This window comes from Mustela nivalis (genome assembly GCF_964662115.1).
Source record: "Mustela nivalis genome assembly, chromosome: 16".
NCBI lineage: Eukaryota > Metazoa > Chordata > Mammalia > Carnivora > Mustelidae > Mustela > Mustela nivalis.
Genome location: NC_139035.1, coordinates 23,975,218 through 23,987,842, shown reverse-complemented (window position 1 = coordinate 23,987,842; position 12,625 = coordinate 23,975,218). Strand labels below are relative to the sequence as shown.

General features: G+C 36.3%; 1 protein-coding gene across 8 annotated transcripts in view; it reads left to right on the top strand.

Moving 5' to 3' along the window:
- The window catches only part of RASAL2 (RAS protein activator like 2), a gene marked incomplete at its 5' end in the record, with an annotated part of 358,965 nt that overhangs the window by 199,323 nt on the left and 147,017 nt on the right, over nucleotides 1-12,625 (top strand). The window lies entirely within an intron of this gene.

The window sequence follows — 12,625 nt, the reverse complement described above, 5'->3', positions numbered from 1 at the left end:
GGAAAGAATCAAATTCTTATCTTCCTTAGAGGAAAGTCAAAAAACGATGTCTAAAATGGGAAAAATTGTAACTATCAATACAACCATATTATTTAAGATTTGATGGTAACTACCAAAAGAACTGGCTAAAAGAGATAAAAGTAGCTGTTCCTGGGGAAGGAACAGTGTTAGAAGAGGAGGGCTAGGGATTGCCATGTATATTAGCAAGTCTTGTGAAAGTAATAGTTTTGTTTATAATAACACAAGAGCAAACCCAACCGAAATAGCCATCCGGAGGAGATGATTTAAATGATTCATGTTAAGTCTGCATGATGGACTACGAGGCATGCCCCTATCAAGAAAAAAGTAGCTCTGTGTGTGTAGTAATTTGAAACAACTTCCAAGATACATTATTAAGGAGTTGGGGGCAGGGAGCAAGTCAGAAATACATGTATATTGTACTATGATTTGGGTAAAAATATGCCATATGCATATAACTGTGTATGAGTATATATTTGTGTGTGTGTGTGTGTGTGTGTGTGTGTGTGTAACCCTAGAACTATACAGAAGAAGCTTTAGCAGTGGTTGCTTCTGAGGAGAAAACTGGGGACCCAGTGGGTCAGAATGTGAAGGAGACAAACTCGTCATTATCATACCCTTTTTAACCTTTTAACTTTTAAGATTTTTTTTATTTATTTGACAGACAGAGATTACTAGTAGGCAGAGAGGCAGGCAGCGAGAGAGGAGGAAGCAGGCTCCCTGCTGAGCAGAGAACCCAATGTAGGGCTCTATCTCATGACCCTGGGGTCATGACCTGAGCCGAAGGCAGAGGCTTTAACCCACTGACCACCCAGGTGCCCCTAACCTTTTAACTTTTAATCAAGTGAATGGGTTAGTATTCATAAGTAGTAACAATGATAGAAATACTCATATCTTTAATAAAGATGAAGAAAGAGAAAAAGGGAAAGAAGAAACCTACCTATCCTGAAAGGAACAGTTCAGTTCTTTAAGTTGAATTTCAAACACAGGGAAAACAATGAATTCCAATCTTAGACAATTAACTGGAAAGGTATGTTATATTGATACCAGCCAGTGAGTGTGGCATTACTAAAATACACTGCTTTAAAATTAGCTGGGTTTCATCTCACTCTCCAGTCACAAATTTGTAGCAGGACATTTAGTTGACCATTAAAACAGCTTAGTTTTTATTTATCTGCAGTAAAGAAGAGATATTGACTCTGACTAAAGAAGACTAGAAACTCTTTTGACATTTTTATGTTAGATGATTATAATGTAATAGATTATAAAAGGAACTCTACTGGATTCTTCAGGAATATTAGAAAGGATATTTTCTTCTCTTTACCTCTACGTTAAATAAGACCTAACTGAAATAATGCTGGGGAACAGGTATTCTGGGGATCATAAATGCTGTACTTATGATTTAATGTATCATTTTTGTTTATATTTCTTCTCACAAATTCAAAACCCAAAGACCACGATAGTAAAATACAGAAGAATTAATTCTGTATAGATTTCCTGTAGAAACCTTTTCCTCATATAAGGTTGGAGAATGCAGTTTTTTACCTTAGTTAGGATTATTTTTTTATTATGTTTCTTGTAACATTGGATAATGAGAATTCAGAGACCATTAGTAAGAAAAATTACTTATAAGTAATTTTATTTTGTTTCATTTCACAGTTTTCCAAGTAGTATTAGTGATGAGCCTAATAAGTCATATTAGGCTAACAAAATAATCCTCTTCCAGCTCTTAACATGGTCCCAGCTTCCCACTTCAGATTACAGATTTGCCAGTGACCTATACAAAAACTAAATAAATAAAATATGAACTAGGGTTGTCGCATAGCTATTGTATTTCAAACAACCACTTTATGAATCTGGATTACTGTCTAAAGTTAACCTTATGTTAAGATATTATTTCTCCCCCCCCGCCAATATTGGGAAAATTACTTTTTAGTATTTCCTCAGTGTTGGGGGCATGTATGATAATCCCATGTGTCCTGGGCTTTGGCAGTCTTTTTCTTCATTCCACTAATCAGAATTCACCAGCATTTATTTCCATCTGAGAAATCAACCACTCTTTTTGTCCCTCTAATACTGAATGTATGTCCTTGATGTTTGTAGCAAATTGTTGGTACGTATCTTCTTTACTAGCTTGGAACCTCTTAGCCAACAGGACTGCTGCTGCTTCATTTTAGATGTGGAAAGTTCTTCTTTTTCCTGTAGGGATAACCACATCCACTCCAGAGAAATATTTTATTAATTCACTTAGAGACTTACTAAATACCATTGTGCAGCAAGAACTCTAGTATATGTGCTGCCGAAGCGAGCACGCAACAAGAACTCTAAACAGTTGCGGCTGCAACTTGGTTCTGGTGAGTGCGACGCTGGTAACTGCAAGGTCCGAGCTAGCAGGTCACAGCATCCCGGGGTGCCTGTTTGCTAATGTCTGATGTAAACTCTTCCTCTGTGCCGCTTGTTGACATCATTGGTTTTACTAGTGCACAAGGTATCTGTGCTTCTTTTTAAGGTTTTATTAGTAGTACACAGCTTGTGTTTGAGATGTTCATGTTTCTATACAGAACGGTAATAGAAAATTAATTCCTTTAATGAAAGAAAATGACCTTTTCTTTCGCCACATTTGAGCTTGATAGCATGTACGTGTGCTGTTGTTGGAGTTTGGTTTTTAAGTGATTAATAAGCATATCAAAATCACGAGCAGATTTAGCAGCTAATTCACAGACAGAGGGTTAATTACTTTAAGAAAGAAAATTCATTCTTGTGAGTAGAACTCTCTGTTCTTTCTGGAAGGACTGCCTTTATCAGAGGCACTTGTGGGGCACTGGAAACGGCACAAGCTTTGATGTTGCCCCAACCTGGATTCGGATTCCATTTCCCGTCATTATTAACTGTGCCTCAGCTTCCTTATCAAATGAGATTTTTATTATGATTTGAAAGAAGAATGCAGGACAAACAACATAAATTTTGATTTGAGACAAACCTCACTTCTCCCTGATTCTTACAAAATCATGGAACCAGTGACGTAATAAAGTAGGCATTATATTTCTCAGTTTGCTTGGATGGGTTTAAGTCAACCCAATAAAGAAATTTGACGTGCGACATGTTAGGAAACATCCTGCTTCTGTATCTCATGACTTTCCTCGTTTGTTTTTTTCTACTTTTGCTTACACAATTGGGCAAATTCCTTTCTTCTAAAGTGTAGTCATAATTCATCATTCTCTTCCATAATAGAGGTAGAAAGATGGGGATGGAGTTGTTTATAATACATCTCGAGATTTATTTGGGGGATTTAATCCAGGCCCTTGGCTGCCATGGAACCTTTTCCAAAAGAAAAATATATGATTCAGATACTTTGAGCAAAATTAACTAAACATTGCTTACTTCTGTTGGTCTCTCACTTGTGCCCTCTTCTTACCTTCTCGCGCCCCCCCCCCATTTTTGGTAGTCCAGGATTGACTAAGCTGTTTACCAAAGCCATTTTAGTTTATATTTCAAACAGAAGGATTTATGAATCAGATTGGTGGAAAATCTCATTGGGTTTGTGTCCAAAACAGACTGGAGCTGCCTCCAGGGATGAAGAATGTTTTGTTAAGACCCTGACACCCACCTGTTATCTGATTTCTACAGTAACCACACTTAACAAGAGAAGCCCCCGGGTTTCTCATTAAGGTGTTGTGTTTACTGAATTGATTTGATTACTTACTTTTCTCTGAAATCTACAGCCCATTGTCTTTCCTCTTCAGAAATTTGAATGTTAACTCTTCCCCCATTTTAATTGATATTTCACGTAGTACAACAGGAAATTTCCATCTATTTCATTTTTTTCTATCTGCTTATAAAAAATTTGTATTTTGTCTGTGTTTGACATATTTTTTCTAACTCTAGAGAGTAGAGGGTAACAGGAAAAATTCAAGGTAAAAAAGAGTAAAAAGAAGTTGCATTCGTAAGATAGGAAGGAAGTAAAAGACTGAATTAGAAAGAAAGAGAGCTGGTAATAAAGAACGATTATTAATCTCAGTTCATTTTTTCCCTTAAAGGCCTTTTGATTTTTTCCTTCTTACTTTAATCAGAGTAGTGCCATCAAAGAGTCAAAACCATATTTAAACAAATCTTTTTATAATTAATTTTCAAAAGTAGGAATTGTAGAGAAGTATTTAGATGTATGTATTAGAAGCCCGATGAACTGGGGAGAAAGCCATTGAAGTAATTCATTGACTGTGACTGAAAGGAAATGGAGACAGAAAAGTGTATTTAAAACATGAGAATATCATTGGCCGTGCACATAACAATTAGATAAAAATAACCTTGGAGTCCACCACAAGCTAAAAAGTTCTAGATAAGCCTCCCAAAAAAGCAACTGCAGGTACACTGTGAGTGAGGAGAAAATTTGGCCTCCTCTAATAAGGCTTGATGTCAGTGATATAACATAGGGTTATAGGTGAAAGATGAGCTTTTACAACTAAATGTGTTGCTTCAGTTAAAATCAGAATTACACTTTTATTTTCATAAGCTTTTCCAAGGATTAGCAATAAATTTAAAACTGCTCTGTTGTATCTATGCCTACCTAATACCTTCAGGTATAGGACTTGTCTTGGTTTGGGCTGCTGTAGCAGCCTACCATGGACTGGCTGGCCTAAACAGCAAGCATTTATTTTTCACAGTTCTGGAGGCTGGCAGGTCCAAGGCGTGGTATCTGCTCAGGGCTCTCTTGTGGGTTGCAGACCACCGACTTCTCGTGTCCTCACCCAGCAGGGAGATGGCTCAGGGGGTTCTCTGGGGTCTCTCTTATAAGGGTATGAATCCCATAAACTTCCAAGTGCATGTTATTTCTAACCCGAAATTGTATTCCAGGCTGAATTATCTGTCAAGTAGTGGAAGGGGTAAATTGAGAAAGGTGAGAAGAAGACAAAAGAGAATCCCCAGAATACTGGTGAAGGGAAGTCTCAGGGTGGCAGTCAGGTGCTGGCCGAAGGAGCAGCCAGTGATGAATGAATTCTCTCTGTGAAACTTCACGCAGCATTTAAAGAACTTATTTACGAAAACCAACCAAACAAGCATGTTTGGCACTAACAGTACTCAGTGAATATCGAGTACAATTAAACACTGAATAAGAAAGTAAAATATATTTTCATCATTCCCCAATTCATCATATTCTTTTAAATTTCATGTTTACATGTATGGGCGTGTTGTAGAATTTAAAATGTGCATCATAAAAGTTGTATACGAAATTTTGAAGGTTTATAGGGGATAATATTAATTCTGCAACAACTGATGTTACAGAATAAAGGGTGGTCTATAATAATGAAGTTTTATAAATTCAAGCCTAGAACTTCTGTAAGGAAAATACCATATTTTTAAAATCAATATTGTGGTTCAATTTCTTTTGCCAGTGACATGGAAACTTGTATTTATTTCCTGACATGAGGGGTAAAGGGATGTCTCCCAATTCCCATGCGTAGCTATCCCCGTTCTTATTTCTCTGTGATGGTCTCCTGAGAGATGTAATAGTGAGAGTGTGGTTCTGCCCTTAGTCACCAATGTCTGTTTCCTTAGCAAATATATTAATCTCTTTTTTATATCTCAATTTTTGTCACCCATAAAATATCATTCAAAGATTAGGTTTCTGTAAAATATAGCAATTTTTCACTTATTGTTATAGCCTGTCAATATGATATTTTAACACCAGCAGGTTAAATACATTGATTTTAAATTAGTTCAAAAACCAAAGCCATTTGCTCTCTAAATTTACTGTATCCTGCGTCAAATTTATCTGTTAATAGTAACCTCTATTGAAAGTAGGTTAAAGAATAACATGGCCACATACGCCTGATTCTTTAATGTGCTGAAACCTAAGTTCTTTGTTTTTATTGGAATTCATTGCTGCTGTCACTGAAACAAATCTCGTAGAGGATTTCCAAGGTTTTTATTGGTAGTGATTTTTTTTTGTCTTTAGCTTCAACAGTAATAAATTTAGATATCATATTTTATTGCCAAGAGAAAATATGTTATCCCTTATGATAGACAGAAAAATTTGGCTTGTTTCAAAACAAATGGTGAATTCTTGCATGCAGTGTTTGTGTTGCTGAACTGCTTTGTGGATTTTTGTAGGATCACTGTTTTGGAATTGATCATGATCTGATTACATATTACGTACGATAATTCTGGCGCCTTTTACTCTATTTGATACGCCCTTTCTGGAAGAGTATCTAATTCATTTCTTACAGAACTTTTTTTTTTTTTTTTGTAATAAGGAAAAAAGAATAACCATAGAAGTGAGAAAAAGGGCCCCTCATTCTCTTGGATTTCAAGATTGATTGGATTTTTCCTGAGAACACACGATCTGGGGCCAAGTGACTGAGAGTATCTCTCTTTCCCTTTCCTCAGTGCTCTCTTCTCTCTTCTATCCCCCACAGCCTAGGGCCCAGATGTTCAGAAAATATTCACAGATGATCACTCAAAATTATCATTCTCAAGTCAGAAGCTCTTCTAAGATTGTGGGGAATAGAGCTGTGTCCAGTTGCTGAAATGAAACAGCATAAGTGGAATGAAATTCAGTTCTATTGTTCTAATAGACATATGTTTCATGATATCTGGATTCATACATAGTGAAGAAAAGAGCCACAGCTGGTGATTAATCTAGAGTAATACATAAGCTCTTTTGCAAAATTAATAATAATATAGAAAATTTTGGAAAAATACAGAAAACTGTGAAGAGGAAAGATAATAACCCCCAAATCTCGCTTAGGGTAAGTTTGGAAAAGTAGTTTAATTTAGTATACCATAGTGGTTAAGAGCAAGCACTCCAGAGCCAACTGAAATATGGATTCTGGCTCTACTAACAACTTCATGACCTTGGGCACGATAGTCACTCAAACCTGTCTGTGTTTCCATTTCCCCTTATGTAACATGGACAAAACAACAGCATTTACTTCTTAGGTTGTCTGCTTTAGAACTCTTTTTCCTAGGAAACTGCTGTTAGAACTTTCTAATCCCCCCCTCCTTTTTTTTTTGGATGTTTCATGACTTATCTCTTGGAGTTCTACTAGATTTTAGCTTGCTTTAGTTAGTTGTAAGAGAATAATGGAAATTGAGTGAAAATGAAATTGAATGAAACTGAGGTATGCAGTAGTATTTTGAATTGTGTAGCATGTGTATATGTGTTTGTGTGCTGTTGTGTTGGGGGATGCTAAAGATGACTGTGCTGCAACATCTATGCTTTTTCCAAGTGGATTTTATGGAAATAGTAGCCCATAGTTGTGAATTTTCTTTAAAACTAAGGTAAAAATAAATGCCTAATCACTTATTTTATGGTGACAGCATGTGCAGCGTATGGGAAAGGTGGACCAGAAGTGCCTCAGTTGTGACAGCAGAGTAGTTTGAGAGGAAGTCATCAAACCTAACAGATAATTGCCTATAGGTTTTGAAGCCACTGAGGAAAATGAATTTTTGAAGGCTTTATTAAAGTGCAATTGAAGCTCTCTTTTTAAATGAAGAGAGACAATATCACGGGCTTGTCCTTGGCTCTCTGAGCACATTCAGAGATATTATCCATTAATATCCAGCCCTATTCACGAATGCTTTTAGTTGCTTTTTGTTGTTTCTTTCTGATGTTTCTCCATAGAAATAGAAGTGTTGCTTTTGTACCTGTAGCACAATCTTTCTCACATAATGAAATAGAACTAGGAAAAGATTTGCTTGTATTTTTCCACTTAAGTTTGGCTTATTTTTCTTTGAAATATGGTCCTTTTCATATGAACACCTGAGTATTGGGAGTTGACTGATCTTTGATTTTTCCTACTCCCTGTAATGCTTCCTCTCTGCCAGTTGCCATTTCAGGTAAGGAAATGCCGTGTACTAAATTCTTGTAGCTGGAAGAGCAAAGTAATTGCTTAGCCAGAACTTTGGGAACTATTGCTTGGCTTTCATAATTGTCATTTCTTGGCATGTGCCTTTTCTAAACACTTATAAGTACTTAGCTAGACCCTACGATGAACAGATCTTCAAGTCTTTTTAATGCTTTTTTTTATAAATCAGAAGTGTATATATATATGTGCTTGTTGTTGTCCCATCATATACAAATAAACTTAAAAAATGAGAACTTCAGAAGCATTTCTGAAAAAATGGATGACTTTAGTCTTTGTTATTCTAATTATAGACAATGATATCCTTTTCTAATATGAACTCTAAAAAGAATGCCATGGGAAGACCACAGTATCATGATGCCAATCTGGTTTATAGGGAGACCTTAATAGAAATTGTGTTTATGGTTAGAAGCAGCTGTGTTTCTGATCACTTGTTCAAAAGGGGAAGCACATAGGCAGGCTGGTGTATACCTCAGCCTACCTGCTACTGAGATTTGTTTGTGCTTGGAAGAGGAGAAGATAGGTATTAATAGGGTTTTTAAATTTATTTATTTGTTAATTTGTTTGGTAAGAAGTAAAACTGATGTGCTTGTCACTTTTAATTATATGCAGTTAGCTTATTTTTTGTGTTGATTTTTAGAATATCAGGCATTTGTGGAAAATTATGCAGTTAGGGTATCTAAATGGTTCTCACACTGACTTCTATAACTGTACCAAAGTCAGAATTTCATAATTCCTTTTGTAAGGGGTAGGGGGAAAATATGCTATCTTTATTCATTAAAATTTTAAAAGTGTACTACTTAGTCGATTCATAACTGGAAAAATATTATCCTAGCCTTTTAGAAAAAAAGCATTATTGGGCACCTGGGGGCTCACTTGGTTAAGCATCTGCCTTCTGCTCAGGTCATGATCCCAGGGTCCTGGGACTGAGTCTGCTCAGCGGAGAGCCTGCTTTTCCCTCTACCTCTGCCCCACCTTTCTCTGTCCCTCATGAATGAATAAATACAGTCTTTAAAAAAAAGAAAACAGTATTTGTTGATACTGAATTTGAAAACTCACATAGATATAGTCTTCAAGAGTCCATTTATTTGTTTATTCAACAAATATTTATGAAATATTTACTCTGATGCCATACTTTGCACTGATATATCAGTGAACAAAGCAGCTATGGTCCCTGCCGCCGTGGGGTTTGTAGGCACCAAGACGGGAACAGCTAGACGTCCAGCATATGAACAACTGAACTGTAGTTGTGATAAGTTCAAGCAAGGACAAGAACACAGTGCTGTGTTAGTGTGTAATGGAAGGACCACAGTTTGTCAAGGTGACCAAGCATTGAAAATGAGTGATTCTCTCATTTATGTTTGAATTATAATATGATAGAATTCTAAAACTGGAAGAGATCTTGAAAATCACCTAATCCAACACTTCATTCAGTCTTTGAATCTTTTTAAATATTCTTTTGATCATTGCTGATATTTGTTTATTACTGGCTAACGAAAAATGACATTTTCATGTAGTTCAACCTAACACACTATTTATTAAATATGATGTTGGATCATGGTTACATAAGATGGATTAATTAAGACAACCCTACCCAATTCTCTGTACAGAGAAGAAATGGTGAAACCAAATAATTATAACATAGCAATTGTTTGCAGACATAAAATGGCTTAAGTGGCCTGATATATCCAAAATGAACATACTGGATACTGAATTGAGTGCTCTAGTTGTGAGATCCAATATATCAGCTCAAATCTCCTTCATGGACATGAATTTGAGCCAGTGTCTAACTTGAGCAGAGGCTAAAGGGTGAAATATTTACTTACTCATGCTTCTCTAGCCTCTTGGAGAACTCGGTAGTGTTGTAGGAGATTAAGATTTTATTACTCTTCAGTCTCTACTTTAGAAGCTGCATTTCCCTTCCACAGTAGCATAACACATGGATGTGGTTTCATAGAAGGGGGAAATGACTCCCAACAGGCTTTCTCGGATTGGGATTCCACCCGGTCCAGGTAGGTCCTAATTGGGTAAATGATGAAATAACTACCTTCCCTTGGTGTATAATTCTTTTGCCTTCAATTAGTTACTTGAAACAATATAAGCCTGAGATGTATTCCTTTACGTTCTTGCTTCACCACGTGTGACATATACAGCGCTGGACTCTGGCATCAGAAAATACATGTGCTGTGCTCCCTGTCCTCAAGATACCCCAAAGTATTCCTAACTCGATACTTAGGAAAGGTTTGATAAGTTAAATATATTCTTTTATCCATCTCTCCATCTGTCTATCATTTACTAAGTATCTGCTGATGCCAGACATCGTTCAAAACTCTGTGGATAAACTGAAAATAAGACAAAGCCTCCGCTCCACGCCCCACTTTGTTTCCCCACTGCCCCCACCCTCATCTACCTCACATTCTGATGGGGAAAAGGACATTAAACACCACTAAGTGATATAATGTAAGGTAATGGTGAGGGCTCTGAAGAGAAAAAATAGTACAGGGTATAAAAATGAGTGCAGAGGTGAATGTGATCAACTCTGGTAGGAAATAAGGTAAAGAAAATAATTTTAAATCTGGGTTTTGAAGGAGAAACTAGAGTGGACCAGGTAACGAAGGGACTTCCAGACAAAAGCAGCAGCACCAAGGCTGGAAGGCATAAAACAGGGAATTAAAAATAGTAATGCATAAAAGATTGCAAAAAAAGATTTAGTGTAAAAATAAAATATGGCATATAAGCCTCTTTGAAGAGTTTTGAATAACAGAGCAACATCATATTTGGGTTTAAGAAAAACTCTTTCCTGTTGTTAAAAGTGGTTCTCAGATTTAATCAGGTATCAGAACTCCAAATAGGTAACAGTGCTTTTTGCAGAGCACAGTAAACCATTGTTATAATTAACCTTCATATATATAACCTTCTGAAAATGTCATTTTTGATCTGAGTTTGGAACCATTCTAGGCTTCTTTAAGGTTAATTAACAGTAACAGATTCTAACATTTTAAAATATATTTAAGAAGAAAAACTCACACTTGAGAAAATTGTATATGTGAACCTTTTCTGTCATTTGGGAAAAGATTGCTGTTACTCCGTTTTCTCATCAGAACAGTAGCGTAGCTCAATAGCATAGTGTGAGACCTACAGCACTGCAGTATATTCAGCAAATGGACAGTCACTTGTGTGGGAAGAACTAGGGAACCATTGTCTGTTACAGCAGGGAGCCCTTGCAGAAAGCCATTTCCAAGGACTCGCTTGCTGTTCTTGACCTAAAATCTCTGCCTTATAACTTAGACTCACTGTCCTTAGTTCTAACTCTTGGGTTGAATTATGAGAATCATGATCTATTTCTTAGAAATAAGTAAAATAACAAGTAAAAATAAAGTTCTAACTCTTGGGTTGAATTATGAGAATCATGATCTATTTCTTAGAAATAACAAGTAAAATAACAAGTAAAAATAATTTCAGTGTGCTTTGCACAATTATAAGGTCGATTATAAATGACATTTAGTACTGATAAAGCTGTGTTACCTTTGGGGAGAAGAGCATAGTGGTTGTTGGTTGTTGTTTCGTATAGGGCAAGGTGGGATCTGTGGTCTGAAAGTCCTCCTAGTTAGACCCATAGTTTGTTCCTTTCTGTATAAGTTTTTTTTTTTTTTTAAAGATTTTATTTATTTATTTGACAGAGAGAGCTCTCAAGTAGACAGAGAAAGAGGAGGGAAGCAGGCTACAGAGAGCCCAATGTGGGGCTTGATCCCAGGACCCTGGGATCATGACCTGAGCCAAAAGCAGAGGCTTCAACCCACTGAGCCACCCAGGTGCCCCTCTGTACAAGTTTTGTTTCTGCCTTTCTTTCTCTGTGTTTCTTACCTGAGTAGCATTAGGGTTTAAAGGAGTAGTTCTTTTGAAGTAGAAATAAGAAACCAAAAGTAAAGGCAGAGGAAAGTGCAATGTTAAAACATTAATGATTTTCAAGGAAGGTGAGACTAGATAATCAAAATCAAATCAGATGGTGTTTAAGGAGACTTTAAAGGGAGAAAAAAGGAAAAAAAGACTATACATATGTTCACACACACACACACACACACACCCCTTATGTATATGTATATGTGCATATCTATGTGTATGTATGTATATCTAGATAGTGTGTGAGAGATAGATTACATATAAAATATATACATAAATATAGCTAGATAGAGTATATGTCTTCCCATGAGCTGTTTGTTAAATGGTAGATAAAAGCTTGATCTTATGTTCTTCTCTTGCCTGTCCTGTTCCTCTGTCTGGAGTGGCAGGTGGGATCTGCTCAGTGGTTCAAACTGAATTTTTTAATTGATCAATCGTGACATGCTACCTCAGCAACTGAGCTGCCGCATAATGTGCCCGGTCATCATACCAGTAATGAAGATTACGTCGTTAACTTGTCTTCCTTTCTTGGAATGTAAGGGGAGAACCCTGGAAATATGTCTGATTTCCCTAGAAATATGTCTGATTTTAAAGCAAGTTGAAATGATAACAGAACTGTGATATTATCTAGAATTTCATCATATCTAGTTGACGTAAGAATTAAGAGCCAGTTTATAAAATTAATTTTTTTCTTTATTTTTAAAATGAAGTTCTAGCTTAAGTGCTGAATGAAGGATTTGGGGATGTAAAATTTTTCTTTTCCCAATTTGAAATATCCTATTGTAATAAAGTGATCTATGGAGTGAATTTAATATATTAATAGGTATATTAGCAGATATATACTT